Source organism: Hakea prostrata, chromosome 9 (assembly GCF_041222555.1).
Source record: "Hakea prostrata isolate BN-2017 chromosome 9, UWA_Hpros_2, whole genome shotgun sequence".
Taxonomy (NCBI): domain Eukaryota; kingdom Viridiplantae; phylum Streptophyta; class Magnoliopsida; order Proteales; family Proteaceae; genus Hakea; species Hakea prostrata.
This window is the reverse complement of record NC_142608.1, coordinates 11,579,350-11,587,626: the sequence shown is the minus strand read 5'-3', so window position 1 is coordinate 11,587,626 and position 8,277 is coordinate 11,579,350. Positions and strand designations below refer to the sequence as shown.

The window sequence follows — 8,277 nt, the reverse complement described above, 5'->3', positions numbered from 1 at the left end:
GCACTACAACCTCCATTTTGCCAGAGGGTCTTTCTCTGAATAGAAAATTAAAGTTCTTTAGGTGTCTTGAATGCAAGGTTCCTCTGTTAATGTTATTTTATGTCGGTGACTCTCAACAAATCCCTCGTGTGTTTTGTGGAAGCAATGCGAAATCCATCTAACATTTTTTCTTTTTCAGGTGAATTGGCAAACCTGGAAAGTTGAGCTTTCGAGATTAAGAACAAACTACTCTCATTAATCACTACCACCAACTCTGTCAATTCATCTCTTTAATAAATCATTGATAGATTTTCTCTTCAACGGATGTTCTCAGTTATGGTTTTAAGTTGCTATTTTGTTTAAACATTGTTAAGTTCAACAACAAGTAGCTTATTTGGGTCATTAAGAATGTTAATCACTAAATAAACAATGTAACTGCTCGTCTGATATTTCTCTTCTAGTGTCTATTAATTACCCACAATTGAAAAGATCAAGTTGGGTTATGGAATTTTTTTGAATGGTTTTTCCAAACATTAGCTATGGTTGGCTGAAAAGAACCACTTTGGGATGCACAAATTCTCTCTTACCATATTCAACAGGTATGATGTAGGGGACAAAATGTTTCTAATCTTCCCCCAATTCTAATTAATTCTCAATGGCCTTTTTGTCTCTAGACGAGTAGAAATTTTCTACATTTCTAAAACACCCAAAGAACAGTCTTTGCAAAACATTGATCATTTAGACTGATAAGTCTTTTTCTACAAGTGAAACAACAACTTTTACTGTTCCTATTTTCAAGTGCATCAGCAACATTGATTATAGTATCTTGACCTAGAAGACTAGTTGACTTGCCAGCTTCCTCAGCTGCTAGTGCTTTATTAGTATCTTGACTTGGAAGAGTGGTTGACTTGATTGCTTCCTCAGCTGCTAGTGCTTTATCGTAGATCTCTGTAAAATGGTTCGGAAAGCATTCTCAATATTGTATGTTTCCAATGTTGATGTCTCAATAAATGAGAGTCCTTGCTTCTCTGCCAAAGCCCATCCGTCCTCCTCTATCCGTCCTCCTCTGGTATAGCTCTCAAGTGTAGTAAATCAACCTTGTTCCCTACCAGCAAGATGGCAATGTCGGATTTTGTGGAATCCCTCATTTCGCGAAGCCACCTCGATACATTGTCAAAAGTTTCTCTCTTTGTTATGTCATACACCAAGAGAGCACCAACTGCACCTTTGTAATAACCAGTGGTGATGGTACGAAATCTCTCTTAACTGGCAATATTCCTTATTTGTAACTTGATCTTCTTTCCATCTAGATGTTTCAGAGAACCGAAGACTTCACTGCGTTAAGTATTGAATTGCTGATTAAACATCATACTATACTATACTACTATTATAAAAGTACGAACTAAATAAAAAATGTTTATGTCTTATTTTTTAAGACACCTAGAAAACTCATTAATTAATTGGATATTATTATTAGGTATGTAATTGTAATATAATACATAACATTTGATAATTAATATTAAATATGATTAATAAATCTGCTTTAAATAGAACTTGAAAGAACCTCTAAAACTGCAACCAAACTCAAAACTCCTTTGCATTCAATTTTTTTTCGAGGATGTGCATACATTTTTCTAATGAACTCAAAAGGACATCCACCAACTCACCATTTTAATTTATTCTTGGAACAAAACCATAAAATTTCTTATATGAATTAATGCAATCATAACATTTGTTGCAAACCTTTTCTTTCATACTTTTTTGATTCTAGAAGGCTAGAACCAACAACCCAAATCAGACTGTATAACATTGACTTGATCCTCACTTGTAATTTTACTAGTGTTTATAAGAAAATGTACTGAAATCTATTGTGGAGGTACTAGACGAAGATGAATATGTGACACTTCAATTTGTAAACCAAATACATGGCAGAAAATAAGTACACCCAAAATGCTCATGTTTTGCCTATTTGGTAAAGTTCTCGAGCACTAAAAAGAATAACCCACGTCACAGCAATAATAATTTACTAAGTACAATTCTCACAGAATTTGTGAGAATGTGGAACAATTTGGTATTTGCGAAAAGCTAAGTAATGAATGTGTAACAATTTGGTATTTGTGAAAAGCTGAGTAGTTCTATCTTAAACCATATTTGTAGGGGACAACAATCATTTGAAAGATCATTCAAATTTATTTTTTTTTCAAGAAGATTTAAATACTTTGCAATCAAATTTTGAAACAAAATCTTGAACAATACTTATGGAATTTAGAACCAAGGAACTGAGAACCATGTACTCCTCTTTCCCTGCAAATCTTTTCTTTTACTATTTTATCCTATTTTTATTCAAATGTCATATTTTGTCCATTAATTTTCTTATCTTTTTTTATTTTTCCTTACAAATTATTGGTACTCTTTGTAATTTTTCATTTATTTTAATTTATAAATTAAATTAAATTAAAATTAGGAAAGAGAATTTCCTTCCACTAATTTCGTTGTCTTATATCAATCCTTAATAAATAAAATTTCATTCAAATTATATATTATACAAAATAACTCATAAATATTGTTATTTTAAATCCAACACGATTTAATCCCTAATAAAAAAACTTTTGATTAAATTCCACAATCCTTTTTTATCAATCCATCCAATCTTTAATATTCTACCCAAAAAATCAAATTCTATCATATCACATCATACTATTCGAATATAGTTTAAGATAGGAATCTTGAGATTCTTTAAGATATGTTCTTTTCTTCATAAATACTGAAATAGAGTACAATTTAAAAAATTCATAAATGGTAATTAAAAAATAAAATAAAAAACTCTCCTCACTTTTTTACTGAAAAATTTCTTTTTTAATATAATTTATATTTATAGAAACCAAATTTCCTTATTTGAAATTCGATTAGTTTTTATTTTTAAGAAATAAGTTCTTATGGATTTATCTCATTCTCTGATTTGAGTTTCGTTTATTTATTTATTTATTTATTTTTAATTAGAAATATCAGAATATTATTGATAGATTAATTGCCTTAAAAAAATTCTCCTAGTTTTATTAAATTCTTTCTATTTCAAAATTTAATAATAATAATTTAAAATCTTTTTCCTAAATTTGAATCTATATTCATTGTTTTCTATCATAATCTATTCATATCCTTCCTTTCTTGCTGTTGACCAAACAACTTCATTTCATTTTATTTATTCTTTGTATTTTTTTTAATAATAATAGAATATGAATTAAGATACGAATCTTGATATTTGTAAGATATATATATATTTTTAATAAAATAATGAAATACCGTACAATTGGGTAATTTTTTAAAAGGTAATATAAAAAAACAAATAATTATAAAACCATATCCAAATGAACATCTAGAATGATGTGAATGAAATAACAACTTTATTGTTATTTAAGTTAAACAATACCATTAAGAATAGAATGTATGATGTTATAGATATCAATTAATTATTTTGAAATTCATAGATAAATTACTGTTTAGTATGATAATCTTCTTTTTTTCTTTTTTTTTTTTCAAATTTATACTTCAATATTTTTCTTTCATTTTTTTCTTATATATAGTTGCACGTATAAATTTTTACTTTATATATATAAATAAAGTCATCTTATCAAATCAAGTTTATACCACAACAATTTCAATATAATTGTACTCCACCATTGCAAATTTATAACTTTATTCAGCTAATTTATATATTGAAATACGTTAGATTTTGTAATTGAAGAATTTGGAAAATCATTCAACTAATTAAAAATAAATAGTATAAATAGATTTTGTTAGTTGTATTTCAATTTCCTCCAGTATGTCAATCATATTCTTCAGAAAAAAAAAGATAAATTGAAAATCATTGTGTTGAATTATAACTAAATGCATAGAATAACTAAATACAATAGCCGCAAACATTTTGATTATTAATGTAATTTTTGTATGATTATTTATTATCCTCAATCATGAATAATCTATTTCTTGAAGAAAAAAAAGTTATAATTATTATTGCCCATTGTACTTTGATTTTATTACTAATCAAACATCTTTCTTTATGAAATTACTATTGCCCCCCTTCACTTCTAATGGTGTTAAGTGGTTGTTAACATCAAATATGTAATGTCTATTTTGCGTTTCATTAAAATTAATAAGTTAAAAAATATGACATTACCCTCATTTTTAGAAACAAAATAAAGGCCCCCCGGGGGTGAAAAAAACCCCCCAAAAAAAAAAAACCAAAAAATAAGAGAAAAGAAGAACACAATAATAACAACTAAGAGAAAAGAAAGACACAATAATAAATGGGCAAGAGAGAAAACTCCACTATAAATAAAGAAATATCCAAGAGAGAAGATATTTGGGATGATTAAAGAAGAAGGAAGAGGCATTCTTTTATAGCCTCTTCCTCTCCACATATTCCCACATCAGTCGATGTGGGACTAATATTACAACAATCTCCCACTTGGAGATTAGATTGAGAACCAATCAATCTCCACACTAGTCTCAACAAGGAGCCTACAGCCAACAAGGACGCACCAAATGAACTTGGATGATGCTTTGAATGCATGAGGTCTCTTTCGTGTGGATTTTGATATCCACCCGTTTCACCACTCAGAACAAAATGATATTGTACTCATGTGTTTTGTCGGAATGAAAAGGGACAAGGCAAGGCACGAGACAATACAAGAGAACTCGTGGGAAGTCTTCATGAACCTATCGAGCTTTAAAGCGGAGGAAAGGAGAAGGAAAGTGAGTTAGATACAAAGCCGCAATGTAAACACAAGGAGGGATTTTTACAAGATCGAAAAGAACAACATACCTGAAGAAAAGATCCTCCAAACAAGAGAGATCAAGGTCCTTTAATGTATCTTAGGATCCCTTCACTATAATCCAATGCTGGGATGAAGGAAACACCCAGCAGTGCAATGTCCGGTTTGACAATCATAGGAAAGACTCCATGGATGAACGGAGAGACATCTCCACCTCGCCAGCTAGGAACATACTTGAGGATAACTTGAAATTAACAGAAGAGGAGTAGAAATTGGCGCTTGATATTGAAGGAAGATTTAAGTAACTGAGATAGCCAAATCTTCGTTATTCGCCGTGAATTTGCATCCCAGAACTTGGGGGTCCAGATCCTCATCAAATCAGCCAATCGAGCCAATTCACGATCCGATCTTTGTTGGGGGACACCAACAACACGACAACAAAGAAAATGATGAAATCATCATCACCAAACCTGAAACGACAAGGGCTGAAGAAGTCGTGTATCCAAGGTCAATATGAAGGAACAAATCTCTTATACAACATCTGGGTTTTAAGGATAGAGATTTGTTCAACGAAACAAGTTTTGGTTCTTCAAAACCTCGGTTGGAGCATATAGATTTTTCTTCAAGATCTCCATGAAGAAATGGACATCAAGCCAAGATGTAGATCAAATGAGACAAAGTGGAACTATCGGAAGAGTAAGTCGAACCACGGAGAAAAGATTGGAAATCAACACCTTCTTCGAGCATACCGATCACCAGCAGAACCGCTACTGATCATCACATTCGTTTGATCTTGTAAACCCATGTTACCAATGGGCTTCTTCCGTGGGTAAAGGTAAAGTCACGTCTTATTCTTATGAAGAGCTTCTAGTTCTTCGCATAGGCCATCCAAAGTGACGCTTCGAGCTATCAATCGCCCGAATGTTGATGGCTCACCATCTTCGTTAGAAGACAAGATGAATGTTGCTTCCATAATATAATCGATCGCAAAGTTGGTGTATGTCTTTCAGAGGTGACGGAACTTCTAAGCTGTAGACTCAAGGTACTGTCTCATTGATGGAAGAATCACGAAGAATTTCGGATTGGACTCTTCCGAATCGTGTACTCTCCGGAATTTCTATTGAAATGCTACTCACATCTTCCATGAGCATCTCGCAAAAATGACACTCGCGATGACGACTTTGTGGGGTGGGATCCACAAGGATACCCCTTGACTCCATCAGATTTCCCAAGAAGCATTTTCCGGATTTTGGATCCAACTCGAAATTTCTGGGGATGATACATCACGATACAGACTCCCAAATGTGTGCAGGTGAATAATCAACGGCTGACCACAATCACGGTGTCTTCGAATCAATCGATCTTGTTGGTGATCGATTAATCACAAGCGGGGTACGGCGAAAGGACTTAGCAGCTGGCCTAACATGGCTCTTGTTCTTTCGAGTAGAGTTTATTCATCCGCTCCTACTCCATCGTTGAGGAGTGTAAGACCGTGAGTTGTCTCTTGATGCCTTCTTGATTAAAAACTCAAAGAAGTCATGAACACGCAGGCAGCACTTGATTTTCTTCTCGGTTCAACTTGGTTGAATGTTTTGAAAATGAAAAACAGACTTCTTCTGATAGGAAACACAACATCTTCGGAATAATCATCAATGAAAGATACATAGTACCTTGCTCCTCAGAGATGTAACCGGGCGCCATACAGAGTGAACTAACGAAACTTTACCCCGGAATCGATGCATTGAACTTCAATCTATGCCGCTTGCTTGTAAAGGCTCACAAAAGGGTAATGAAACCTGGAGACCGAGTAACGTGGAGAACCCAACCCTGCTCGAAGTGGGAATGATGCCACACTTTGTCACTCTTTCAGACGGTTGATGCAACCGATGCTTCGCCTCCGACATGTTTCTCCCATTACTTCGTACAAATTTGCAGCGCCCCTTTCACTTTCATCACAACTAGCGCTCCTTTGACGATCCTCATCATTCCATTTTGGATGCGTGTCTTGCACCCAATTTCATCTAATTGTCCCAAAGACAATAGATTCTTCTTTAAGCCCTTCACATGCCGCACATTTTGAATAGTGCGTACCATACCATCGTACATCTTCAACTTGATGGTGCCAACTCCAACAATCTCCAAGGCATGATCATTTCCCATGTACACAGCACTCGTAGAGATAGGTTCATAAGTTTGAAACCAATCCTCGCGAGAGGTCATGTGCCATGTTGCTCCCGAATCCAAGATCCAAGCATCACTATGTTCCAATCTATCCTTGGCCGCCATTGCTGATTCGTCGTAAAGAATATCTCCTTCAAGAATGCACCCTTGAGATGTCTCTGCCTTATCTACACCCTTTTTGAATCGACACCTTTTTTGAAGTGTCCCCTTTGCCACAATTGTAGCACTTGAAATTCTTCACCCCCGGATTTTGACCCCTTGATTGTGACTCCCACCGGAATCACGTCCGTTGACCTCCTCGAGTCATAGACAAAGCTTCGCTTGTTGTGAGCTTGCCCGTCTATCTTCCCCGCCTTCGTCTACTCTCTCAAGATCATCAAATACCAAATAATCGAGAGGATATTACCGGTTAAATTGATAATGATTGGGTCATATGAATCGAAGACTTTGGAGTAGAATTTCAGCACGCTCGTGGTGAAACATTATGTCCCAACGTTGAAAGTTGAGAACATAACGAAATCGAGTATGTAAGTGCTCAGAATCGATGTAGATTCCGACATCCGTAAGGTATACAACTTTCTTCAAGAAGATTTTGTTGTGAAGTGATTTGGCTTCATACAATTTGATGAGATGATCCCAAACCCCTTAGCAGTTCTCTACGCCCGCTAAAATATCATCCGATAATGCTAGATGCAAATCGAAAGAGCGATCGCATCTATTCGCTCCACTCGTTGTCCGTGAACTCCGCCGCCGAACATTGATGGCTTCCGGCGCTTATCTTTTATCAATAATGCCTTCATCTTCATTCCATAATGAGAATTTCGTGCCGCAAACTTGCCGATGCAATTTTTGCCGCCATTGCTCTATCACGAGCCGTTGTTGGGGAATAACTCCCACTATTTCACGTGAAACTTGTCTTCTCAGTTATCTCCACGGTATATGGTTGAACCAAAATGCACCAGAAAATTTCCAGAAAGACGGAGGGACACAAGCGGTCCGCTTAAAAACCACTTAGACAAAATTTTCCTAGACAGCACTTAATCACCCAATACACCTTTCTAGGATACCCGAAAAGAAACCACGTGAAATTGCGACCGCAAAGACCCCGTAGGATGAAAAACAATATCTTACTTATTTTTCGATGTGAAGGATCCACCTAAGTGGCAATCACAGAGCATACTATAAGTAGATACTCACACCCTAAACCAAACAAACAAACCCCCAAGGAATCCCCGATGTGGAAGCTCGACAGCCCAACCAAGAGCATACGAAAACCCGCTCGATACCACCGCGGGTTATGAAGAACCCACCGAATAGAACAATCAGCAAATAAGAGAAAAGAAGA

The 8,277-nt window shown here is 35.0% G+C and overlaps 1 pseudogene; it reads right to left on the bottom strand.

Moving 5' to 3' along the window:
- Window positions 1–676: 676 nt before the first annotated feature.
- LOC149004648 (ras-related protein Rab2BV pseudogene) lies at window positions 677–5,556 on the bottom strand (annotated as a pseudogene).
- Between the last annotated feature and the right edge of the window lie 2,721 nt (window positions 5,557–8,277).